Source organism: Triturus cristatus, chromosome 9 (genome assembly GCF_964204655.1).
Source record: "Triturus cristatus chromosome 9, aTriCri1.1, whole genome shotgun sequence".
Classification (NCBI taxonomy): domain Eukaryota; kingdom Metazoa; phylum Chordata; class Amphibia; order Caudata; family Salamandridae; genus Triturus; species Triturus cristatus.
Window position 1 is genome coordinate 449,019,705 of NC_140592.1, and position 27,723 is coordinate 449,047,427.

Sequence of the window (27,723 nt, forward strand, 5' to 3'; positions counted from 1 at the left end):
ACCCTCCTTCAAGGCTGTGGCAATGTAATAGACCATTGTGGGCAGAAGGAAGAGGCAATGGTAGTAAAACCATACATGCCAACAGACCCGATTCAGCCAGGAAACGTCCAATGTTTTTAAGCTCAAATGGGCTTTATTTGATCTGTCTCCTGTCTACAATATCCTCTTTTTCAATGTAACTCAAAGGGGAAAATCAATACCCCAGTTTTTTTTCAAAATCTCCCTCTTACCAAGTTCAAAATGTTCACAAGTATGGTACATTGGATCATGGAAGGAAATGGGATAGGGACATGGACTTGGATAACAGAGGACAGGAGGGACATGGAGAGGTGCACCAAACTGACCCTGCAGGGCAGGCATCAGGGTTTGCAGCAGCACAATACACCACACAGGGCATGCAGGACGGGAGTGCAGCACAACAATCCATAGAAAGCAAGAGGGAGGGGACAGGACCATGCACATGGACAACAGAGAACAGAGGGGCAAGAGGCAATGGTAGCTAGCTGACCATAATGGACAGACAGGAGAGAAAGCTGCAGCATAACAGACCATAAAGGGCAGGAGGGACGGATCAGGGGCATTACAATGGAACAGACAAGCCAGGAGGGAGGGAGTAGGGCTGGGGGCAAGGGGGCAGGGCAGGAGCAGCAAGATAGCCATGGAGGTCAGGCAGGATGGGCACTAGAAGCAAGACACACCATGAAGAGCAACAGTGAGACTGTGATGGCATACACACAGACCATGGAGGGAAGGTGGGAGGGGGTCAGGGGCAGCTAACTGACCACACAGGGAAGGTGGGAGGGGCCATGGCAGCACAGAAGACCATGCATGGCAAGTGGGAGGGTTAGTGGCAGCACAATGGCTTTGATGGGCAAGAAGGAGGGTGGAGGGGCATGCACAAAGGACGATGGAGGACAGAAGGGAGGGTCAGGACCTGTGCACAGACAAGAAAGTTCAGGGGAAGGGACCTCACAACAGACCACACGGGGCAGGCAGGAGGAGCAGTTGCAGCACAACAGACCAGGGAGGGCAGAAGGGTGTGGCAGTACAATGGACCATGTAGGACAGGAGGAAGAGGATAGGGGCATGGCATGTGAACAGGCAGGGTGGAGGTGGCAGGGACAGGTTACAGTCATCTGACAATGCTAGGCAGGTGGGAGGGGAGTGGCAGCTCAACAGAACACTCAGAGTAGATAGGAGTGGCAGGTCCATGGGACATGGTGGGCAAAAAGGATGGAGCAGGGGCATGCACAAAGACATCGGAGGGCAGGGGGAAGGAGAATAGGGGCAGCAAGCTAAGCACAAAGTTTAAGCAGGAGGTCAATGATGGGGCATAGAATTGGGCAATGGAGGGCAGGAGGAGTGGACTGGTACATCATACTAAATTGAGGGCAGTGGCAGCACATCAGACCATGCATGGCAGGAGGGAGGAGGCTAGTCCATGGATTCACACAACAGAGGATAGGGAGGAAGGGGATGGGGCAGCAAGCTAACTGTTCAGAGAAGGCGGGTATTAGGATCTTTATTGTTTTTAAAACATTGTGTCTGTGCGAACTACTTAAAATATGAACAAGTATGCAGCATAATCTCACTTTTATTCAGGAAGAAGAGGACGTTTGTGACTGTGACTCCGGGCTCACTTGGCAGAAACACCCCCTGACCCTCCACCCCCTATCGCAAAATGTAATGCCCGTGAAAAGGGTAGGTGAACACAGTGTTATATAGAACATAGTCCTGAGAGCACGATTGAAAATGAAAACTAGATATAGTGTATGGTATAAACTATGCACCAAAAAGTGTGATATAAGATGAACCGGGCGTGAAATATAATATGCAATACATTGTGCGCAATGACAGATTCATTGGAGAGCGCGAGATAGCACAGGCACTAGCGCGTGCTATGCGATATGCGCCTTGGAGTGTAATATGCACAGGGCAGTGTTGTGTAACCTAACTAGTCTCTAAAGTTGTAATATAAAATATGTGCTGGGGAGTGTAACGTTGCATATGCACTGTGACAAAGATATGGATCCCAGATTGTAATATGTATGGCATAGCACTGTGCGTTATAACATAGGCATCGAGAAAGGCACGTTAGATGGGGCAATATAACCCGTGCGAAGACAAGTGTGGCATGACATATTCACGGGGTGGTGTTACAGTGCACATGGGCTAGAGAGTGTCATAGCATATGCACTAGCTAGTGGAATACAACACAGAGGTGTGTGGCACTCGGCAGGCAATGGTGGGTGTAACACAGCATTGGGCTCTGTCAGGAGCACGCTGTGACTCTCAAGTGATGTTCGTCCCCTTTCCAGAGAGTAAAATAAAAAGTATTACACATCCAGCAGTGGATGTGTGTTTTATTAACCGTGAGGGGGGTTTCTTGCATAGTTTTGGTCGAATTTTTGTCGAATCCCCTTTGAATGGCTTGGTGTGCATGTGTATTAAATGTGCCCGTCAATAGCTACCCATGTTTGTATAAATAAACGACAAGGGTGTCTACCAGGATTAGGCACGGTAGGGCATCAGACATGTCAGAGCTTCACTAGTGGTGTAAATACATTCCACATGGATTCATTGCATGCATAGTCGCCTTTTAATGAATATCACGCAAATCGTCATGGTGATAGGTACGTACGGTTTGTCCAGCATGTCCTAGGTGTGTCTATAAATATATATTTTTTAAAAATAATAAAAAACAGTGGCCGGCCCTGGGGATTGGGGTCAAAAAAATATAATTAGGAGACTGGCCCTGGGGGATGGGGTCATCAGGGCCAATAAATTAGAATAAGAAGGGGAACCAAACAGCCCCCCTTCTTAAAAAACTAAAATAAATAAAAGACTGGCATCGTGCCGGAGGCCATGCCCCCTCCGTGCAGCACTCTGCAAACGCGCCCCCAACAGGCATCTCCAGTATGCGCCAGGGAGCTGCGCTGCAGCCAAGTGTTCTGAGGCCAAGCCCCTTTTTACACCTCTCTGCAACGCAGCTCTGTGGCGCTTACTGGAGGTACCTAGTGGTCTAGTTTGACCCTAGGGACCCTTAGGATTCAAGGGGACTTAATCTCTCAACTTAGAACAGCCACAGGGCGCGTTTACACAGTGGTGAAGGGAGGGGACGGGGCCTGAGGTGACGTGTGCAAACACGCACTATGGCACGTTTTAAATTGGGGATATAATTTCCCTTCAATACTGAGGGCCCCTGGGGGCTAACTAGCCCACCAAGTGCTTCCAGTAAGCGCCACTGAGCTGCATTGCAGAGAGGTGGTCCAGGCCGTGCCACTTTTTACACCTCTCTGCAACGCAGCTCTGTGGCACTTACTGGAGGTACCTAGTGGGCTAGTTGGACCCTAGGGACCCTCAGGATTCAAATGAACTTAATCTCCCAACTAAAAATGGACACAGGGCGTGTTTACACAGTGGTGAATGGAGGGGACGGGGCCTGAGTTAACGTGTGCAAAAACGCCCTGTGGCCTGTTTTAAGAGGTAGTTTTAATCTCCATGCCCTATTATATACTAGGGGCTTACAGAGGAGGTCATGCTAATCACAGGGGGACCCCAACGCATAATGTTCCCTAGTGTATGTAGGTGTTTTCACTGAATTCTAAGTGTCTTTTAACATAGCACTGGCTCTAGGACTGGTTAGTCAGACTCAGTTACCACCAGTATCCGTGTGAAAAAGTTGAGGGTACAGGATGATTTTGCAACAAGGCTTCTTTCTGCTCTTCTTTTTGTTCTTTCTGCACGTTATCCTTCTTCCTGCACTTATCTTCGTATTTGAGGACTTCTGTTGCTTCTTTCTGCACTTCTTTTGTTTCTTTCTGTGCATTTTTTCTTCTTTCTTCACATGTCCTATCTCTGTAGGCATAGTTAGAAATTAGCATTTAAAAAACCTTTGAAATTCACAGAAAAAACCATAGGTTTCAGGCACGTTATAGTTAGGAATTAGCATTTAAAAAACCTCAGAAATTCACTGAAAAAACCATAGGTTTCAGGGGTGTTATAGTTAGCTGGACTTTTCACTTGTACAAAACCATTGAAATTCCCCCGTTATAGTTAGTTCAGCTAACTATAACTCGCGCGCCCGCAATGCACTGCTGATGACGTCACATATTACATCACTCATGACATGGTCAGTGACATCACTCATGACATCACTGATGACATCTCAAATGACATCACTGATGACATCACTGATGACATCATCCAGTGAATGTGTGTTGATTTTCCCCTTTGAGTTACATTGCAAAAGAGGAGATTGTAGACAGGAGACAGATCACATAAAGCCCATTTGAGCTTAAAAACATTGGACGTTTCCTGGCTGAATCGGGTCTGTTGGCATGTATGGTTGTACTACCACTGCCTCTTCCTTCTGCCCACAATGGTCTATTATATTGCCAAAGCCTCTCTTGCCAGTCCTGTATTATTGGTTTGTTGCCCCTGCCCCCCTTTCCACTGCCCTCCATAGTCTGTTGTGCTGCCACTGCCCTTCCTGCCTGCCCAGTGTGGTCAAATTGTTGCCTCTGCACTCTCCTACCTGCCTTCAATTTTCAGAGTCCGTGCCCCTGGCCTCTGCCTCTCAACAGTATCCCAATGAACAACTAGATTGCTAACATTCTATATTTATTACAAAAGTGTGGAACGCCTGACGTCATCTTGATGTAATCAAAACTGTAATACCTAGAGCATTTCCTTTAGAAATTACATATATGAGAGGGTCTTATTGGCATCAAAATTATGGAGCGCCCCACCTATTTTGAAAATATCGCGGGGATTCGTCAACCGGCGCCAAAGTTATTCCAAATAGAATGTTGCGGATTTCCTATGGAAACACGGTCCTAACTATAACTATCTACTGGCGACCGCCAGTAGATAATATATATATATATATATATATATATATATATATATATATATATATATATATATATATATATACACTGAAAAAACCATAGGTTTCACACACGTTATAGTTAGGAAATAGCATTTAAAAACCTTGCTAATTCACTGAAAAAACCATAGGTTTCACACATGTTATAGTTAGCTGGACATTTTACTGATAAAAAACCAATGAAATTCCCCCGTTATAGTTACTGTAGGCAACTATAACTCACGCGACCGTAATCCTCTGCTGATGCTAATACTGTATTTAGACACTTATTTGCCCATATCTTCTTCCATTAAATTTTAGCTATACATATATTACAAATATTTTTTTTTCATAAAGACACATATGTCATCAGCAGAGGATTACGGTCGCGTGAGTTATAGTTGCCTACAGTAACTATAACGGGGGAATTTCATTGGTTTTTTATCAGTAAAATGTCCAGCTAACTATAACATGTGTGAAACCTATGGTTTTTTCAGTGAATTAGCAAGGTTTTTTAAATGCTATTTCCTAACTATAACGTGTGTGAAACCTATGGTTTTTTCAGTGAATTTGTACGGTTTTTTAAATGCTAAGTTACTTTACGCCATTTGTGGCGTGCGCGCCCACTTAACGCAGTTCGTTCCGTGCACGGTTTTTATCAACTTTAATAAGCCCTGTACATTTGGTGGCCTTCGGCCACCAAAAGCACAGGGGGTGAGGTCAATGTGGATAGTGTTTTTTTTATTTCGATTTTATAATTTCATGTTGCCAAAATTACGTTTTTTTTCTCTATTAATAAGCCCTGCACATTTGGTGGCCTGCGGCCACCAAAAGCACAGGGGGTGGGGTAAGTGTGGATAGTGTTTTTTTTATTTTTATTTTTTTACCGTAAGCGTACGGTAAGCTTACGGTAAGCGTACGGTAAGCGTACGGTAAGCGTACGGTAAGCGTACCCCGCGAAATTGCCGAAAAAAAAATAAAACCGTTTTTGCTCTTGGGGGATGTTTGGGGACTCCCTCAACATGACTATGTGGGAGGGAGTTGTCAAAACAGCCCCGTAACATGTTTTTGGCCATCATGTTTGATAAACAACACTCAGTGCGAGAGACAAAATGGCGGACGCCGCTTCCTGGTTTCGGCCGATTCGAATGTTTACTAAGATCTAAGAGCCAATCAGAATCGCGCTCGCGCACGCCACCGTAAGCTTACGGTAAGCGTACGGTAAGCGTACGGTAAGCGTACCGTAAGCGGGCTCAGATATATATATTGATTTAAAGGCTATTTTCTCAGAATCTACTGAACAGATTTACACCAAACCTACAAAAGGCACTTCCTTGACCTAGGGACTACCTCTCTGCCAAATTTCTAGTAATTCTGTTCAGCCGTTCGGGCTGTAGCTCGTTCTAAAGGTCCTATGGAAAAATGCATGGGAAAAATGCGTTTTGGGACCCCCCTTTTATCTCAGCCCCCGCTTGACGAATCCCCCCGAGACTTTCAGGGTAGGAGCGGAGCGTAGCGCCCCACCTATTTTGAGAAATTCGCGAGGATTCATCGACCGGCGCCAAAGTTATTCAAAATAGAATGTTGAGGTTTTCCTATGGAAACGTGGTCCTAACTATAACTACCTACTGGCGACCGCCAGTAGGTAATATATATATATATATATACATATATATATATATATATATATATATAAAACAAAGCAGATACTGGTTTTGGTACAATCCAGTCAATTGTGGGCGGTTCGTGTACGGGTTACCAGCAACTCTGTATTTGCAATGCAGCTCCTCTGTAATACCAGAAAGTCACTCGAACACTCTTGAAAGCTGCAGCAAAAGGTATTTTCACACGGTCAGACCTTAGCCCACCATGCTTTGCACCCATATTAACTCCCCATCTGTCTCTGTATATACAATACACCAAATGATTGATTAGATGGCTGCCTGAAGTCAGCATACACAATACCCTCACCTAAAAGTGAAAAAATATAAATTAATATGAAATACAGTAAAAAAAGAGGGGAAGAGACCAGCAGCAAAATTGCATTACAAAACACACAAGTGGTTAACTATGTAAGTGGACAGCCAATTCTTCATTTGAATTCAGGCCCCTCGGTGTCATGGTTTCCAAATCAATAATGTACCTTGACTCCAGTTGACGTAGTGAGAGTTCTCAATTACCACTTCTCACATTATTGAGCACAGTATCAATTACCACCATTCTGAGTAGTTTTTCGTTTTAAAAATGATGGTCGAAAAAGTGGCGTGCAACAGGGTACTGTCTATTGTTGTTGCGAATAGCACTCACATGTTCAACTACTCTCTTTTTGGTGCGATGTATAGTGCTGCCTATACATCGTGCCAAAAAGAGAGTACTTGAGTGAGTGGATGTGTTTACACCTGTGAATCAGTGAGTACTAACTGGCATTGGTTTGTTTATCATTTTGAGAGTGGTAGTGTGTATTTTACAGTGGGTGTATCAAAGGTTATATTAAGGTGTGAGGAGGTACATCAGATATTAAGTGCATGATGTCATCAGTGATGTCATTTGAGACGTCATCAGTGATGTCATCAGAGATGTCACTGACCATGTCATGAGTGATGTAATATGTGATGTCATCAGCAGTGCATTGCGGGGGCGCGAGGTATAGTTAGCTCTACTAACTATAACGGCCGAATTTCTCTGGTTTTATACGAGTGAAATATCCAACTAACTATAACGTCCCTGAAACCTATGTTTTTTTCAGTGGATTTCTAAGGTATTTTAAATGCTAATTTCTAACTATAACGTCCCTAAATCCTATGGTTTTTTCAGTGAATTTCTAAGGTTTTTTAAATCCTAATTTCTAACTATAACATCCCTGAAACCTATGTTTTTTCAGTGAATTTCCAAGGTTTTTCAAATGCTAATTTCTAACTATAACATCCCTAAAACCTATGTTTTTTCAGTGAATTTCTAAGATTTTTTAAATGCTAATTTCTAACAATAACGTCCCTGAAACCTATGGTTTTTTCAGTGAATTTCCAAGGTTTTTTAAATGCTAATTTATAACTACAACTTAGCAGTCAGGTTTGCAGAGTGGTGGAGAAAGGTGAGCGTGGCCTCTGAACACCTCTCAGCAATCCCACTGTGTGGGATTTACTGGAGGTAACAGGAGGGGTAGTTAGCCCCCAGCATCAACCTTGGGGCCAACTACCCCTCCTATTACCTCCAGTAAGTCCCACATAGCAGGATTGCTAACTTCTCATACCAGGCCACGCCCCCTTTCTCCACCATTCTGCATACATGCTACCTGGCATGTTCTGGGTTGGGGGATCAAGTCACCTTGAATCCTGAGGGTCTCTGGGGCCAACTAACCCACTAGGTACCTCCAGTAAATGCCACAGAGCTGGATTGCAGGGAGGTGGTCCAAGGCCACGCCCCTTTTACACCACTCTGAAAACGTACCTCCTGGCACACTGCTGCTCAGAGGATGAAGTCCACTTGTGTCCTTAAGTCCTCAGGACACAAGAGGACCTCATCGCCCCACCAGCATACCTCAACAATAGATGCTATTGTTGAGGTATGCTGGGCCAGCGTTATGTAGTGCCTTGAAGGTGTGGGTGAGGAGCTTCTTCAGATGTGGTGTGTTCTGAGTGCGGCATGGTAAGTTGATAGTGATTCTGGCCGCAGAGTTCTGAATGGTCTGCAGCCTTCTAGTAAGTTTCGTATTGATCCCGGCAGAGAGGGTGTTCCCATAGTTCCGTTTGCTTGTGACTAGGACATGCACGACTGTTTTCCAAATGCTGATTTGGAGCCATTTGAAAATCTTCCTTAGCCTCTGACAGCATTGACTTCGGTGGTCCTTTCAAGTTTGTTGTCGATGATAATCCCGAGGTTCTTGACGTGGATTGTGGGTGTCAATTCAAGCTCTGTTGGCCAATAGGTGGAATCCCACAGTTATGTGCTCTTCCTGAAGATCACGATTTCAGTCTTGTTGGTGTTCAGCTTTATACAGTTGGTCTTCATCCAGTGGGCTATTTCAGTCAAGCAAGCATTGACGTTAACCCTGGTGCTGGACATTTTGTCCATTAGGGAGCGAATGAGTTGTGCTCTACATCCAAAAGTCATAAATAGTAGAAAGATGCAACGTTTGAAAATGAATAATTTTTTACTTTTTAAGGCATTTCTTAAGGTCTGCAGTCAGCGATTTAAAAAAATAAAAGTTACATTTTTAGTTGAATAAAAAATTGCACCAAATGTTGTTTACATCACACCTGTAGTGGATAAACACTTTTTTAGATCTCAAAGTGGCCAAATAGGCCATTTTGATAGATTGTAATTGCACCGGAGTAACTGGAGTAATTTCAGTAAGTTTGCCTTACTATTGTGAAGAAAAATTAAAGAAAATTGGATGCTGCAGTTCATGTTCTGCTGTATTTTGTACTACTTTCTTAGTGCAAAATGCATCCTCTGGTTCCTTTTGAACGCAAGGGTGCATTTTGCTCTTAAAAAATTATGCAGGGTTTCGTTATTTTCATAATTATGTGTAATCTTGCATAATTGTGCTGTAATTTTGCATAATTACACAACAGCAAATTACATGAGTTACACTCATCCATAGTAGGGTACCCTTCACTAGGGCACTATCCAGCTATTATCTCTCTCTCTCTGAACTCTTAGGGCCTTTAGTTGTAACTTTTTTGATGTACATTTTTTTTTGTCCTCATGTTGTGAAAATTCTCAAGTCAATGTTGTGTCTTCAAATTTTCTGCTTCATTAAATGAAATGATGTATTTATTTAATCTGTTCTTCCCTCCTCTTCTTCGTTGTTAGTTCCTTTCACAAATTCATGTGAGGGACTTGTATTAGAAACTGATCTGTAGCACAATGATAAAACAGAAAAACAATAACTCAGCATTATGGAATGAACATCTAACACAAGTTTCCATAGGTCAAGCAAGACTCAATCCACTGGATAAATTAAGTTTTGCTAGGATTTGTATGTGATATGCCTGGCTTGGCACTGCCCTTGCTGTCCCTATTCTTAGGATCCATGATGGCAATAGCAGAAGGCGAAAGTAAATTGTTCTTGTAGACTTGATTAACTTTGTATGATGTCCACTTTTTGCCCTCCCTTAGAACCATTAGCAAGAAACCGGGGGCCTTTGATTTGTCAAGGATGAAGCACGGTGTCAACCCTCATCGGGTTCTTGGAGGGGTTCATGTTGCTTCCACCACTGAAGCATTTGGTGAATCAACGTCCATGGCTCACTCATAGAACAATCACCTTTTTTCATTTTGAATAAATGGAAAAGTAACTTGTGGGAATACCCACGGATATCAGGAGGCTATTTTTGTATATGTAGAATTTTATCATTTTGAAATTTCTAATATATCCCATACTTTCAGTTTTAGAACAGAACACTTAACAGAAATTTTTAATTCTAAAATAAAAAATAATTGCTCTCTTCTTAAAAGTCAGATAGTTCATATGGGAATTTGACACCTTCATTTAATGTACATAATGAAATCTCTAAATTAACAATCTGCAGTGGTTTATTTAAACCGTGGAATAAGATGAAGTGTATAACATTGGGGACATTTAAAAAATCCACTCGTCTCTGGACTAAGGTCAATATCATCAGCATTTCCAGCCACTTTTAATGCGAAGTTCTGCAGTATGGTGGTGAAGAACAGGAACAACTCCATGCGGGCAAGACCCTCTCCGAGGCACATGCGCTTCCCTGAAGAAAAAGACATGATTTGATCAAAATATTAACAATCACGGGCAATTGAGAAACTTCATAAACAATTTGAGTGGGTACTGAAAATGGCGTTGATCAACACATTTTATAGTGATTTACCTCTTGGATAGAAATATGCCTATTAATTTCCATGCACATTTAGAATTTGTTCATAATTTCTTTCATTATCATTGAGTTTGAAAACAGGAACAAATTAATAGCATATAACTATACTAGTGATTTGCAGACAATGGTTCTTTTCATCCACATGTCATTTGCTTGCTGTTACCATAAATGTGATGATCTGTTTCACAGGATGAAAAAAGACCTCTTGCACAAATTACAAAAGAACATAAGTTGCCCTTTTGGGTGTATTAAAATATCTCGGGTAGGCCAATATTACATATATGGTTTAAACATAAATACTGTGTCCTAAATATAGTTTGCAAAACATTGACCCACTGGAGTTAATGATAGAAATCTACACTGAGAGGAGGCAATATTTTGTAAACAATATTTAGGACACAGTATTTATATCAGACGATATACTGTATATGACATTCTGGTACCATACCACTAAAATATTTTAATAGCCATTATTTGTTAAATCTTTAGCATTTGAAAAAAAGTGAGAATCATAATTTGCTTTCTGTTTAAACCAGATATCTAATCTTGGCCTTCCTGAGATATTTTAATAAACCCAAAATGGCAGTTTCTGTTCATTTGGAATTTTTACAAGAGATCTTTCTTCAGCGTGTGAAACAGATCATAACATTTATGGCAACAGCAAGAGACAATATTTGGTAAACAATATCCGGGGCACATTATTTATGTCAGGCCACACTTTTCTTTGCAATATTTTGAAAGATATTTATTTTTCCATAATACAAACATGTCAAAAGTCTCAGATGGTCATGTCATTGGAGAGAATCACTAGTTTTATATTAAAAAAACAATAAAATGCTTTAGGTGTTCATTGAGGTCAGCTAATCTTTTGGACGTTTTGTTTTTTGTTCAGAAATACTTTCCTTCGTACCTTGAGACATTGTGTATTTGCTACAATAACATTTGAATCAAAAAAGTAAAGAAGGAAAAAGAGAAAGGGTAATAGAATTTGAAAGGATATGATAAGCAGGTGATATGAAAGGGTAAAAAAAAAATCAGGAATGAGTGAATAATTAATCAGGAGGTGTGTAGATATTTTTTTTTTTTAAGTAGCAATATATAGACTAGGGTGCAATTCTCCGCTGTTATCTCTCCAATGTCTTGATAGTCTCTTACCTTTAAGAAAAAAATTAAAATTAATCTGCTAGCCATGTCCTCGGCAACCTAAGCAATTTGTCAGCCTTGAGCCCCAGGACACCATATTCCTGGGCATTTGGATGCTTTTGAAATGTTTATTTTTATTTTTATAGCTTTTCTAAAGCTAACGCCCACCGGAAAGTCCCGTACACTGAAACAACATTCAGAACTATTAAAAGGCAGAGCCCTATGGAAACCAATAGTTTGCTAGAGAAAAAGCCAGGGTTTTAGCAGCCCCCTAAATTTTAGTAATGGTGATTCAATATGAAGTGGAATGGTACAGTATTCCACAATCTTGCCGCTGCAACAGAAGGGGCTTGCCACTCAAAATTACTCACTTAAAATCTGGAACATTTAATCTGCACACTTTTGCAGATCTTAAATTGTACCTTGGTTTATAAAAAGAGAATCTCCCAGATTAGAGGACTCATCTTATCTCTATACAGAGTTTTATGTCTCTAGTATAAAGCTTTAACTTTGAAACTTGGACAAATGGTAGCCAATGCAAATTTAATCAAATTCGGTCTGATGGATTCTGATTTCTTCATATGTAGAATGAATATAGATGCTGCATTTTTGACTAATTGCAATTTGTTTATTGATTTTGCTGGTCATCTTAGATAGTGTTTTGCGATAGTCCTATTCGGCCAACACAAAGGCATTTAAAATCTGGACCTTTGGTGTGATATTATACAGACAGATGATTTTTCTTAGTTCCCGCATTTGAAAGAAACAATGTATAACACCAGACTTTATATGACCATTTAATAGAAATGTTTGGTTCAATTATGAGTCTCAGAGTTTTTACTTTGTGAACAGGGGAGGATCGACACCCATTGACCAGATTTTTGAACTTCAATTTAAAATTTCTCTAATATGTGAGACTAAATAATACATTTATTCATTCATTTAAGAGTCAGTAAAGCTAATTCACCACCCCACCAAGCCTGCTGTTCCCCCATTGCTTTTAGAGGTGATAGAAGTCAAGGATTTCTGCTGGTAAAAATTCAGCTATTTCCTATTGCCGAATCCAGAAACCCTTGACCTGGAAGACTGTGCACTGTGGGGCTATAAGTCACAGAAATGGCTATAGTGATGGTCTCCATGCTCAATTATTTCTGCAAGTGTCTTTAACTATAGGCTCAAATCTCCAAATCTGTCACACCAACAAGGTCCACATTCAAATCCATATGCTAAAACATCACCACCCTCCTCTTCTTCTCAGGACTGATCAATGTTGAAATGAAACAAACGTCTGTTCTCATTCACGGACAAGATCATTGACGTAACAAACAATTCAAGCAACGAACAGCCCAAGCATTTACTAGTCATCTGTACCTTGGACAAATGTAACATGTGTGGCATGGTTATTATATTTGGATAGTGTTACATACAAGACAGCCTTGTTTTGTGGTCATTTCATCAATTGGATATACTGGGTTGGATGACAAAAGGAATTACTTAGAAGAAATGCCTATTCATTACTAACATGAAGCTTTTAGTTTTGTGGAGTCACATATTTTTCTGCTGCTCACATGAACAAGCTAGGGAAACAATTTTCCACTCTCTCCAGTGCTTTGCTTTTGACAGTAGCTGGGTATCTGTAAGTGTGAGTGAGCTTACATGGTTCAATAATATAAGGATTGGAGAAATACCACAAACGCACCTTCTGCCTGCTTTTCAAATTAAAAAGGGGGCATTATTTATCATCCTTTTTAATAAATACAGAATCTAAGTGTGAGTAGGTTGGTCCTTGCTTCATAGAGCACCATATACAAAAAAGGTTTAAGAGATACCAGTGATTGGGGGAGGCAAAGCACATTGGCTGGTTGCTACACGGATGCCCCAACTGTTGCCTGCTGGCATAAAGGTATGTATGGATAAACATTCAAAGGATAAAACATTCCAGAGTAACCAGCTGTATATCAGATAATCTTGAAAAATGTAGGATTCAAACTAAGTGGTTAGGAATATGTGATGAATTATGATTGACCTGTATTTAGTGTTTATCCTTTTATTTATTTTGTTTGCTAATTAGTTAAATATGGCGATAATTCTTACACTATTTGAAGGATAATACACAATAAAAGTTAGTTTATTGTAAGATACCAATCCTTGTAAGTACTTATTTCAGGGGGGTAGAGTTGAGCTCTGTAAAGTCATCTGCAGATGTGGGATCTGTGACAAGCTGATGACAAGCAACTTTCATAATAGAACACAAATAAACTGGATAAGGTGAGGGACGCTTGCTTTCCTTTCTTTCACAAAGGTTGTAGTTTCCTTTTAAGGCCTGGGAAATTTACTGGGTGTGACCCCATTAGTTTTAGCACACATACTCACTCTCCCACACAGATATTAACACAACCACTCACTTACCTATACAACCAGTCACACATGTACTCACTCATCCATACAGCTACTGAACATGTAGTCACCAACCCACCCATACAGCTACTGACACACCCACATACTCACCCATATACTACTCATGAATGCACCTATACACCCATAAAGCCAGTGACATACCCACTCACTCAACCATACTCTACTAATACATCCACTCAATCACGCAGACAGATACTCACACACCTACTCACACAATCATATACCTACTCATTCATCCATACATACACTCACACAAGCACGTATAGACCCATACAGACATAGAGAAACCCACTCATTCACTTATACAGGTAGGAAGGCATCCACCTCCCCATCCATACAAGCACTCACACATCCACTCACTCACCCATACACCACTCATGCATCTACTCACTCACCCATAAAGCAACTAGCACACCTACTCGCCCACCCACACAAGTACTCAAACATCTACTCACTTGCACATACAGCCACTCACACATGTACTCACTAACTCATACAGCCACTGACACACCCACTCACTCACCCAGACAGCCACTCACATATGCATTCAGCCACCCAAATGCCCACTCACTCATCCATACAGACACTCACACAGGCAGTCACTCACCCAAATAGGTAATCATACATTTATGCATTTACCCATACAGCCATTCATACCTACTCACTCACCCATATGGGTACTCATGTGACCACTCACCCACACATACAGCCACTCATGCATGCACTCACTCACCCATACAGCCAATCACACACCCACTGGCCAATCTACACAAAAACTCACACACCTACTAACTCACCCATATACACACTCACACAGGCACTCACTGACCCATACAATGACTTACATACCCACTCACTCACCCATATAACTACTGACACATACACACACAGTCACTCATAGTCTACTCATGCAATCTGTCACTCGCTCATACAGATACTCACACATTTACTCACTCACCTATATACCACTTACGCACTCACTCAATCACCCATTCCCAACTCACACATGCACTCACCCGTATCTACAGCTACTCATACACACATTCACTCACCCATGCAGCCACTCACATATCTGCTACCCATCCATACAGCCATTCCCTTACCCATACACACACTCCTATAATACAGCTACTTACACAGGCCCTCACTTACCCATACAACCACACACTCACTCATATACCCATATAAGCACTCTTAGACCCACTAAAAATCCATGCACTCACTTACATATGCAGTCACTTTCCCCATACAAATACTCACACACACATACTCATTTATCCATACAGTCACTGACCTATACACTTATTCATATTACAGGAAACAGTGGTCCCTGAAAGCAAAACGATAGAACAAAAAATGAATATAGTCAAAATTGAAACTATATTATAGCCAATGTCCAGCCGGGCATGGCAACTTTAATAAGTGGAAGTTCTTAACAGTGAACCAGAAAAAGCAAGTAGAATCTCGGTGGGACACAAGCCTGTATCCTATGACTTACATATCAAGTTGACAAAAAATGAGGGCCTGAGGGCAATTTAACTAAATAAGTCCTGATGATGATCCTGTATCTCTCTCATAAGGATCGAAACGCCGTCGACTCTGTTGCCCACCCTACACCTTAATATTGCTGCATGTAATATAGTGTGAAGGTGGCAATCTGAATACCAGATGTTTCGCTATTCATTATTTCTAAAAAGAAACATCAATGTAATTGCCTGAATGTGTCTTATCATTTTTTGTCAACTTGATATGTAAGTCATAGGATACAGGCTTGTGTCCCACCGAGATTCTACTTGCTTTTTCTGGTTCACTGTTAAGAACTTCCACTTATTAAAGTTGCCATGCCCGGCTGGACATTGGCTATAATATAGTTTCAATTTTGACTATATTCATTTTTTGTTCTATCGTTTTGCTTTCAGGGACCACTGTTTCCTGTAATACTTATCTACCCAAGGTCCCTGTCTAATTCCTTTGGGTGCCCTTGTTCCCCCTTTTGATACTATACACTTATTCAGCCATACAGCCACTGACACACCTACTCACTCACCCATGTACCAGTCATGCATTCACTCACTCACCTGTACAGCCACTAGCATACATAGTCACTTACTCATACAACACTCATGCATCCACTCAATCACTCATACAGCTACTCACATACCAACTCACACACCCATACAGCCACTGACACGCCCACTCACTCACCCATAAATCCACTGACACACCCAATCCTTCACTCATGCAGCCAGTCATGCACCCACTCAATCATCTATGCAGGTACTCATGCATCCAGTCAATCACCTATATACCACTCATACCCTCAATCACCCATACACCCACTGACACACACACTCATTTACTTATAGCTTACTTACACAGCCTGTCAGTGACTCATACAGATACTCACACAGCTACTCACTCACCAATACAAAACGTATGCACCCACTCACTCACTAATACTCATCGTATACATCCAATCATTCACCCATACAGCCACTCCCACACACACTGGCTCCCCTACAGCTATGTCACTGTATGGGTGAGTGAGTGAGTGGGTATGCAGGTGGCTGGCTGTATGAGTTGATGAGTGGCTCTTTGAGTGGGTGTAAGGGTAAATTAGTGGTTGTGTGAGTGGCTGCATTGCGCAGTAGTTATTTGTGTGAGTGGCTATATAGGCAAGTGAGTGGGATTATAAATCCTTGTATGGATGTGTGAATGGGTATGTAAGTGGTTGTGTGGGTGAGTGAATGGGTGTGTGAGTGGCTTTATTAGTGAGTAAATAGCTCTGTTAGTAGCTGTATGTGTGAGTGAGTGCTTGTGTGTGAGGCTATATGAGTGAGTGTGTGTGTGTGGGAGTGGCTGTATGGGTAAGTGAGGGGTCATATGACTAGGTGTATTGGAGAGTGAGTGGGTGTGTGAATGGCTATATGGATGAGGGAGTTGGTATGTGAGTAGTTGTATGGGTCTGTGAATGGGTAGGTAAGTGGGTATGTGAAAGGTTATATGGGATTATGAGTGGGTGTGTGAGTGGTTCTGTGGATGATGTCATCAGTGAGGTCACTGACCATGTCATGAGTGATGTGATATGTGAGTTCATAAGCAGTGCATTGTGGGGTGTAAGTTATAGTTAACTCAGTTGACTATAACTGCTGAATTTCAATGGGTTTGCACAATTGAAATTCAAGCCTAACTATAACACCCCTGTAACCTTTTGTATTTTCAGAGAAAAAAATGTTATATATATATATTCACTGAAAAAACCATAGGTTTCAGGCCTGATATAGTTAGGAATTAGCATTTAAAAAACCTTAGAAATTCACTGAAAAAACAATAGGTTTTAGGTGTGTTATAGTTAGCTGGACATTTCACTCGAACAAAACAATTGAAATTCCTCCGATATAGTTAGTTGTACTAACTACATCTTACGCGCCTGCAATCCACTGCTGATGATGTCACATATTACATCATTCATGACATGGTCAGTGACATCACTGATGACATCTCAAATGACATCACTGATGACATCACTGATGACATCATTCGGTGAATGTGGTTCGGTTCGTTATTTAAATATGTATATATATCTATATGCCTTAGAGTCTTCCGTTTATGAAGTGCCTCCACCTGAGCGAGAGTTGCTTCGTTGTAATGGACCGCACGGAAGCCGGTCTCTATCAAATGAAAAGAATTTTCTCCCCTGTATACGGAAGAAAAACGAAGCCGTGTGCGGTTGGAAAAATGCTTTTATTCCTCAGTCAGCCGTCCGTCAAACGCGTTTCGAGTGCGCAGCACCCTTGTTCACTGACGCTGAGTAAAGTTTTCACAACCATTTTAACTTTGTGCTTTCCACGTGACTATACAACTACACAGTGAGTGTATTGGAAGACAGACTCGTAGTTTTTACATATATTCCTACGTTATTAACATAGTCAACTCAATGAGATTTCATAATATTAAACTTAAATAGTAAATCAACAGTGATTATGTTGGAAATCAAATACTCTGTCATCCATTGCATTTTTAAATAACAATAATAATAATACATTGAGCGGTATCAGTAATGCCCAAGTGGGCTTTCATGTAGTTGTTGCACATATTTCCACGTTGCTGGCATACTCATCACAGTGCGATTTCATTGATGTTAAACTAAAATAGTTCAGCAGTGATCAATCAAATAAACCACGTCAAATGATGTAAGCCCACTGGGGCATTATTGACGTGGTTTATTTGATTGATTAATGCAATGGATGATGGAGTAATTGTTTTCCAATACAATCACTGTTGAACTATTTTAGTTTAACATCAATGAAATCGCACTGTGATGAGTATGCCAGCAACGTGGAAATATGTGCAACAACTACATGAAAGCCCACTTGGGCATTACTGATACCGCTCAATGTATTATTATTATTGTTATTTAAAAATGCAATGGATGACAGAGTATTTGATTTCCAACATAATCACTGTTGATTTACTATTTAAGTTTAATATTATGAAATCTTATTGAGTTGACTATGTTAATAACGTAGGAATATATGTAAAAACTACGAGTCTGTCTTCTAATACACTCACTGTGTAGTTGTATAGTCACGTGGAAAGCACAAAGTTAAAAAGGTTGTGAAAACTTTACTCAGCGTCAGTGAACAAGGGTGCTGCGCACTCGAAACGCGTTTGACGGACGGCTGACTAAGGAATAAAAGCATTTTTCCAACCGCACACGGCTTCAATTTTCTTCCGTATACAAGGGAGAAAATTCTTTTCATATATATCTATATATATATATATTACCTACTGGCGGTCGCCTGTAGGTAGTTATAGTTAGGACCCTGTTTCCATAGGAAATCCGCAACATTCTATTTGGAATAACTTTGGCGCCGGTCGACGAATCCTCACGAAATTTTCAAAACTAATGGGGCGCTATGCTCCGCTCCTACCCTGAAAGTCTCGGGGGGATTCGTCAAGCGGGGGCTGAGAAAAAAGGGGGGTCCCAAAATGCGTTTTCCCCATGCATTTTTCCATAGGACCTTTAGACACAGCTACAGCCCGAACGGCTGAACAAAATTACTTGTAATTTGGCAGAGAGGTAGTCCTCAGGTCAAGGAAGTGCCTTTTGTAGGTCTGGTGTAAATCTGTTCAGTAGTTCCTGAGAAAATAGCATTTAAATCAATATATATATCTGTAAGCGCGCTCCGTGCGCTTACCGTGCGCTTACGGTAAGCTTGCCGTACGCGTACGGTGCCGTGCGCGAGCTCAAATCTGATTGGTTGTCACATGACTGTAAACATTCGAATCGGACGAAATCAGGAAGTGTCGGCCGCCATTTCGTGTGTTTCACACAGAAAAAAAAGGGAGATAACGTGAAAAGGGGGCAAGGAAGAGAGTTACAGACCCCCTAACATTTGAAAGGGGGTCAAAGAAGGACACAAAAGTACGAAAAAAAAATTATTAATTTTAAAAAAAAATCCCGGGGTACGCGTACGGTAAGCTTACCGTACGCGTACGGTAGAAAAAAAAAGAAAAAAAGAAATAAAATTCAGATTTAAGTGTTTAGATATTAGGGGGCTCTAAAAAGAGCCGTTGTGTTTTTGAAGTGATTTTTTAGTGGTACCTACAAGTAAGTACCGACGCAGAGTCTAAGGTTCAAGAGGAAGACTCTGTTCCCTTCATCATTGAAGTGTACACCATCTCCTCTATAAATGTCTTGCATGTCGTATCGCAAGTTGTTGTGGTAAATGGAACCCATACCATAGTCTCGGAGGAAAGCAGAAACAGATTTGTTGACGTGCTTTCTTGCTATGTCAATCTGCGGACAAAAATGATTGGACCAGTTCCATTTTTGCCTTTGGCATATGTTAGAATACACAAAGGCAGTTTTAGGGAAAAGTGAAAACAGTTGTGCAAAGGTCTCCTTCATAAGCATTTCCAGACCTACCCCAGTCAAAGTGCCTAGGTCATTGCCACCACAGTGCACTATTATGAGGTCAGGGTGTTGGATTTGCATGAAGGATTTCACCAATGGCATCAATTGGTGCCACTTTAACCCTCTCTGACCAATCCATTTAATGTCTACATTTGGCAAAGCAAGGTCTCTCACCATACCTGTTTTCTCTGCATACTTTTCACTCCAGAAGACATAGCTGTGCCCTACAATCCACACTGTGAAAATCTTCAAAGGAGATCTGGATGCACTCAGGAGGTGTATTTCAGTAGAAAGGGAAAAAGAAATGAAAGACAGTTTGGAAATGGAGGCATACATATTTTTTTAAAATAAAAAGAACACATTGGCTGTTTCATACCATTCTACACTAAAAACTAGGCTGTACGTGTCAATTTATAGAAGCATGTTTTGTATTGGTACAGAAAAATGTGTTACCAAAGAACATTACTATGGATTTGCTGTTAGGTTAGAAAAGTCAAGCACTCTTGCTCTTTGAAAATGAAACATTGTGTGGTGAACTTCTGACCTGACTTCACACAGCAGTGTTCCATGAGCTGTTGCTATGGTAGCAGGCAGAAGTCAAGTTGGGGGAAGGGTACTAGGCAGAAGTCAAGTTGGGGGAAGGGTACTTTTGGAAAAGGGTTGGTTTTCAACCAATAGAAAAAAAAGGGGGAAGCACTGAGATTTGAAATTAACATGTATATGTGTGGAAAAAGAGAGGGAAACATTGCCATTATCTGGTTTTGCTGAGAGGAGAGAGGTGTATAGAACAGAGATCCTGGCTCTGATAATCTGCTGTTTGAGTGACACATTTCTTTCACAACTAACTAATTTTAAAGGTGAGTTATGAGTTTGAGAGGGGCGGTATGTGGTAAATTAAGAAATGAATAATAGAATTGGGATTCCTTTTGTTGAAGTTGTGTTTATCATTTTGTGTTTTGGGAGAAATTTAAATGTAAGGAACATGTAAAATATTATGGACTATGTTTTTACCATAAATTAAGGTGTACTGGTATATATGAGGAATACTTTTAGGGTTTGAGGTTGCAGTCAGTAATGCAAATACATTCAGCATCACTAAGGCTGGTTGCCCTTGCTGGAGTGTAGTCATTCACCCAGGTTACACATGTTCCTGGTCTCAAAAAGCTGTTTGGACATGTGTTGTTTTCAGAATCTGAAAAGTGGATTGAAAATGTGTCAGACTGTAAAAGTACTTATCACTTGTCAAAAAAAGAGTAGTAAGTGTGCTTTCAAATTGGCAAAGAAATTTCGTTTTCTGACTAATATCAAACCATGACTCTGTGTGCAAAGAGGAATTATAGACAGAGATTTATTGCGTATTACTCTGGTAATTTTACATTTGCATTAGTAGGAAAGGGGCAGCTATTTTTCTGCAGAAGCAGACTCTTAGCACACACCCAGCTGCTTATCTTGTAGAATCATGCATAGTATTCACAACCGAGTGGGGTTTGAGGTTGCAGTCAGTAATGCAAATACATTCAGCATCACTAAGGCTGGTTGCCCTTGCTGGAGTGTAGTCATTCACCCAGGTTACACATGTTCCTGGTCTGAAAAAGCTGTTTGGACATGTGCTGTTTTCAGAATCTGAAAAGTGGATTCAAAATGTGTCAGACTGTAAAAGTACTTATCACTTGTCAAAAAAAGAGTAGGAAGTGTGCTTTCAAATTGGCAAAGAAATTTCGTTTTCTGACTAATATCAAACCATGACTCTGTGTGCAAAGAGGAATTATAGACAGAGATTTATTGCGTATTACTCTGGTAATTTTACATTTGCATTAGTAGGAAAGGGGCAGCTATTTTTCTGCAGAAGCAGACTCTTAGCACACACCCAGCTGCTTATCCTGTAGAATCATGCATAGTATTCACAACCGAGTGGGGTTAGAAGATGCAGTCAGTAATGCAAATACATTCAGCTTCACTAAGGCTGGTTGCCCTTGCTGGAGTGTAGTCATTCACCCAGGTTACACATGTTCCTGGTCTCAAAAAGCTGTTTGGACATGTGCTGTTTTCAGAATCTGAAAAGTGGATTCAAAATGTGTCAGACTGTAAAAGTACTTATCACTTGCCAAAAAAAGAGTAGTAAGTGTGTTTTCAAATTGGCAAAGAAATTTCGTTTTCTGCCTAATATCAAACTATGACTCTGTGTGCAAAGAGGAATTATAGACAGAGATTTATTGCGTATTACTCTGGTAATTTTACATTTGCATTAGTAGGAAAGGGGCAGCTATTTTTCTGCAGAAGCAGACTCTTAGCACACACCCAGCTGCTTATCTTGTAGAATCATGCATAGTATTCACAACCGAGTGGGGTTTGAGGTTGCAGTCAGTAATGCAAATACATTCAGCATCACTAAGGCTGGTTGCCCTTGCTGGAGTGTAGTCATTCACCCAGGTTACACATGTTCCTGGTCTGAAAAAGCTGTTTGGACATGTGCTGTTTTCAGAATCTGAAAAGTGGATTTAAAATGTGTCAGACTGTAAAAGTACTTATCACTTGTCAAAAAAAGAGTAGTAAGTGTGCTTTCAAATTGGCAAAGAAATTTCGTTTTCTGACTAATATCAAACTATGACTCTGTGTGCAAAGAGGAATTATAGACAGAGATTTATTGCGTATTACTCTGGTAATTTTACATTTGCATTAGTAGGAAAGGGGCAGCTATTTTTCTGCAGAAGCAGACTCTTAGCACACACCCAGCTGCTTATCTTGTAGAATCATGCATAGTATTCACAACCGAGTGGGGTTTGAGGTTGCAGTCAGTAATGCAAATACATTCAGCATCACTAAGGCTGGTTGCCCTTGCTGGAGTGTAGTCATTCACCCAGGTTACACATGTTCCTGGTCTGAAAAAGCTGTTTGGACATGTGCTGTTTTCAGAATCTGAAAAGTGGATTCAAAATGTGTCAGACTGTAAAAGTACTTATCACTTGTCAAAAAAAAGAGTAGTAAGTGTGCTTTCAAATTGGCAAAGAAATTTCGTTTTCTGACTAATATCAAACCATGACTCTGTGTGCAAAGAGGAATTATAGACAGAGATTTATTGCGTATTACTCTGGTAATTTTACATTTGCATTAGTATGAAAGGGGCAGCTATTTTTCTGCAGAAGCAGACTCTTAGCACACACCCAGCTGCTTATCTTGTAGAATCATGCATAGTATTCACAACCGAGTGGGGTTTGAGGTTGCAGTCAGTAATGCAAATACATTCAGCATCACTAAGGCTGGTTGCCCGTGCTGGAGTGTAGTCATTCACCCAGGTTACACATGTTCCTGGTCTGAAAAAGCTGTTTGGACATGTGCTGTTTTCAGAATCTGAAAAGTGGATTCAAAATGTGTCAGACTGTAAAAGTACTTATCACTTGTCAAAAAAAGAGTAGTAAGTGTGCTTTCAAATTGGCAAAGAAATTTCGTTTTCTGACTAATATCAAACCATGACTCTGTGTGCAAAGAGGAATTATAGACAGAGATTTATTGCGTATTACTCTGGTAATTTTACATTTGCATTAGTAGGAAAGGGGCAGCTATTTTTCTGCAGAAGCAGACTCTTAGCACACACCCAGCTGCTTATCTTGTAGAATCATGCATAGTATTCACAACCGAGTGGGGTTTGAGGTTGCAGTCAGTAATGCAAATACATTCAGCATCACTAAGGCTGGTTGCCCTTGCTGGAGTGTACTCATTCACCCAGGTTACACATGTTCCTGGTCTGAAAAAGCTGTTTGGACATGTGCTGTTTTCAGAATCTGAAAAGTGGATTCAAAATGTGTCAGACTGTAAAAGTACTTATCACTTGTCAAAAAAAGAGTAGTAAGTGTGCTTTCAAATGGGCAAAGAAATTTCGTTTTCTGACTAATATCAAACCATGACTCTGTGTGCAAAGAGGAATTATAGACAGAGATTTATTGCGTATTACTCTGGTAATTTTACATTTGCATTAGTAGGAAAGGGGCATCTATTTTTCTGCAGAAGCAGACTCTTAGCACACACCCAGCTGCTTATCCTGTAGAATCATGCATAGTATTTACAACCGAGTGGGGTTTGAGGTTGCAGTCAGTAATGCAAATACATTCAGCATCACTAAGGCTGGTTGCCCTTGCTGGAGTGTAGTCAGTCACCCAGGTTACACATGTTCCTGGTCTCAAAAAGCTGTTTGGACATGTGCTGTTTTCAGAATCTGAAAAGTGGATTGAAAATGTGTCAGACTGTAAAAGTACTTATCACTTGTCAAAAACAGAGTAGTAAGTGTGCTTTCAAATTGGCAAAGAAATTTCGTTTTCTGACTAATATCAAACCATGACTCTGTGTGCACACAGGAATCGTTTTTAGATATTTAATTTGTGATGGTGTTATTGTGATTTTCACTTGTAGGAAAGGGGTACATAGTATTTTAAGATTTGAAAAGATCATAAAAAATATAGTAATATATTTAAATAAAATAAAGGATTTTTTTTTTAGTTTTTTTCAGATATTGATGAAGAGCAGTGAACAAAATTTAAGATGCCTACAAAATCCAGACTAAGGAAAAACCACAAAAAAATCTATATTTGAAGACAACTGGAGGACCTAAGTTAGTTGGAGATGCTCATGTTGGGAAAAAGAGAAAGTCTTCTGGTAAGCAGACAAAAGATTTTTTAAACAATATCTTCAAAAAAAGGAAAAATGTACAAAATGTCTGTACTGGAAAGAATGTTTTAAATAGAAAACAACAGGAAAAAAATGAGCATTTAGTTAATGCAAATATACCTTCAGAAACAATAAAGATTAACTTAAAAAGAAAAACAGCGTTTAAAGAGATTCGTAGAAAAATGTTTCAGAGAAGAGTTATGTCCAATTTAATAAAGGATGTGAAGAAATATAAGAAAAAAGCTAAATTTTATAAGAGAAAAAAAGAAATTGAAGCCATTGTAGCAAAGGCATTAGAATTAAAAAGGAAACTATTCATTTTAATTTTGAACAGGATGCGTACATTAGATAAAATGGTCAATGTACTGAAATCACAAAGCAAAAGGAAAAGACTAGTGAAAAGAACAAACTTTTGTAAAGTGTTTTTAGGACAATGGATGCATAGTTCAAGTAGTGAACCTTTTTTTAATGAAGAGAGTTATCTTCAAAGTAATAGTTTGCTGCATGCAGTTGACACCAAAGGTCGTGCTTATGAAGTGAAAAATGGTTGTATAATGGAGAAGGAGAAAATGGTTCCAAGAGATGAGGAACAAGTGATGGCGGATGAGGCTATGGGGAGACGTCCTAAAGCCCCAGTGTATACTTGGAATTGTAGTAGTATTTGCACTGTGCGTCAGGAATCTATTGATAAATTTCGAGAGTTTCTAAGAGAATATAGTAAAAAAAGTGTTAAACAGAAGATTAAGGTGCTTCAAAGTCTAGATCCATGCAGAGTTAGAGAGAATACTGGTTTGCAGGGACATTCTCTGGCTTGTCTATCTAGAAAAGTGTGTAAAAGTGTTTTTCATCATTTTAGGATGCTGGCTGTTCATCATACTGAAATGAGAAAGTTTGTGAGACGATTGTATTTTGCTAAAAGTCCAGCAATAAAGTTAGATGAATTGAATAGGGCGCTGTTCCGTGGATCAGTATCAGATGTAGAGAAGGTTACTGATGAAATTCTGTTTTGTTACTTTGGTCCAGAACAAGAAAGTGCAGAAAAGGACACAGTAAATGAGGAAGAAGTGGAAGAGAATGTAGAACCCTCTGTAAGTAAGAAATGTATTGATCACATAACAAAATTTGCAATAATCTCTAATGAAAGACCAAATATTACTTGTATTTGTTGCCGCAGAACTCATTATAAAAAACAAACCAGGAATGTTGATCTTTACAGAAAAAGTGAAAATGAAGATAATTATAAGTGGAAGGATTTTGCCACATATATATTTCTTGAAAATTGTTTTGATTTGGGTGAAGATCAGCGTATTTGTAAATACTGTTATAATAAGTTAGAAGAAAATAGAATGCCGACCAGAGCTGTACATAATAATTTAGAATTGGATGCTATTCCTGCTGAACTTTCTGAATTAAATACATATGAGTCTATACTTATTCAATGTGTTCATCCGTTCCAGACCATAGTACGTATGGAGCCCAAAACTGGTAAATTACCTCCTTCAGATTTACTGAGAGGTTTAAAAGGTAGAGTGGTGTATTTGCCCTTGGATTTGAAAAAAAATATGGAAACTATTGATGCAGATACTTTGGAAACTGAACCATTAGTTATTCTGGTTAATGGTGTACCTACAAAGAATAAGAAGATTTGGCAGGAGCTGGTAGATGTACGGAAAGTACAAAGAGCAAATTTGTATTTGAAAAGGAATAACAAATGGTATGAATCAATTTAAATAGAAGAAGAAGAAGAAGATTTACAAGAAGACACAGAAACACCAACTGGACAAATTGAAAAAGTGGACAAGTCAAAGGAAGAAGAAATTTATGAACATTTTAGCATACATCCTCTTCATTCAAAAGAAGTTATGGGAGACACTATTGATCTGTTTCAGATGAAGAAAGCAAAAGGAACTCCCGTGAGTGTATGGGAGGAGAGCTTGGAAGCTCGATGTTTTCCCCAGCTGTTTCCTACAGGAAAAGGAGGACGATACGATGAACGTCCAGAACAGATTCCAGCTTCAGAGTATCGGACTACAAGACTATATGCAGAAGATCCAAGATTTCGACAAAGTATTCCTTATTTGTTCCATCTTTTATTTGAAAGCGACTTGTCTGCATTGTCTTATGCAGTAAATCACATTTTAAAAAGTGGAGTACATTTACAAAATGTGTCTGCTAAGGATTTTATGGAGAAAGTGCAGCACCGAGATGATCATTTGGAAACACAACTGATCAATCTGATGGCTTGTCAGCGTGGGACAAATGAATATTGGTACCGACGCCATGGTGAATTAAAATGCATGTTACGGAATTTAGGAACACCAACATGGTTCCTTACCCTAAGCTGTGCTGAGTACGCTTGGGATGATTTACTGGATTTTCTACGAGAGGCAAATTCAAACATTAAAAACATCGAATACAAGACAGCAGGAGAACTGTGCTCATTGGATCCGGTTAATGTTTGCAGATATTTCAATCATAGATTTGAGGCTATGATGTCCTTCATCTGCAATAAAAAAAATCCACCTCTTGGAGAAGTTGTGGATTTCTTTTGGAGAAAAGAGTACCAGGCAAGAGGTGCTCCTCATATTCATATGCTGTTGTGGATCAAGGATGCCCCAAAGTTTGGAACAGATACTGATGAAGCAGTGTTATCTTTTATTGAAGAATATGCAACATGTGCTATACCAAAAAGCACAGAAGAGAAAAAGTTAAAAGAGCAAGTTTTACGTTTCCAAAGTCATCGGTGTGGAAAATACTGTCGACGGAAGTACAAGACGAAAGATAAATTCTACACTAAATGTCGATTTGGATTTCCTAGACCTGTTCTTTCAAAAGGAAGAGTAAACTGTTTTATGTCAGCT

General features: G+C 40.1%; 1 pseudogene across 1 annotated transcript in view; it reads right to left on the reverse strand.

Annotated features, from left to right (window-relative positions):
* Positions 1–10,390: 10,390 nt before the first annotated feature.
* LOC146798117 (cytochrome P450 2C16-like) overlaps positions 10,391–27,723 on the reverse strand; it is a 592,094-nt pseudogene continuing 574,761 nt past the window's right edge. Inside the window, exon 10 of the transcript XR_014968608.1 lies at positions 10,391–10,596. The product of XR_014968608.1 is annotated as a cytochrome P450 2C16-like (transcript). The remainder of the gene's footprint in view (positions 10,597–27,723) is intronic.